A 564-nucleotide genomic window follows, 5' to 3' on the forward strand; every position below is an offset into this window, starting at 1 on the left:
GTTGGTGTGGGTGGGTGGGGTGGGGGGGTTTGGGTGTGGGGGGTGTGGTTGGGGGGTTTGGGTGTGGTGTGGGGGGGGTTTTTGGGGTTGGGGGGGGCGGGGGTTGGGGGGGGGGGGGGGGTTGGGGTGGTGGGGGGTGTGGGGTGTGTGTGGTGTGTGTGGTTGTGTGTGTTTTTTTTTTGGGTGGGTGGGGGGTTTTGTGTGGTGGGGTTGGTGTGTGGGTTGGGGGGGTGTTGGTGTGTGGTTTTGTGTGTTTTTCTGTGTGTTGTTTGGTTGTGTGGTGTGGTTTTTGTGTGGTGGGGTGTGTTGTGGTGGGGTGTGTGTGGGGGTTTGGGGTGTGGGGGGGGGTTTTGGGTGGGGGGTTGTGTGTGTTTTTTGGTCTGGGTTGTGTCTGGGGTTTTTTCTTTTTGGGTTTGTGTGGGTGTGTTCTTGTGTTTTTGGGGGTTTTTGTGTGTGTTTGGTGTTTTTGGGGGTTTTTGTGTGTTTTGGGGGGTGTGTGTGTGTGTTTTGGTGTTGGTTGTGTGGGTGTGTTGTGTGTTTTGGGGTTTGGGGTTTGTGTGCCCC

At 56.6% G+C, this 564-nt stretch overlaps 1 protein-coding gene across 6 annotated transcripts in view; it reads right to left on the reverse strand.

Moving 5' to 3' along the window:
• LOC119586305 (CKLF-like MARVEL transmembrane domain-containing protein 4) overlaps window positions 1-564 on the reverse strand; it is a 23,595-nt gene that overhangs the window by 6,730 nt on the left and 16,301 nt on the right. The gene's annotated exons all lie outside the window — the stretch shown is intronic.

Source organism: Penaeus monodon, chromosome 21 (genome assembly GCF_015228065.2).
Source record: "Penaeus monodon isolate SGIC_2016 chromosome 21, NSTDA_Pmon_1, whole genome shotgun sequence".
NCBI lineage: Eukaryota > Metazoa > Arthropoda > Malacostraca > Decapoda > Penaeidae > Penaeus > Penaeus monodon.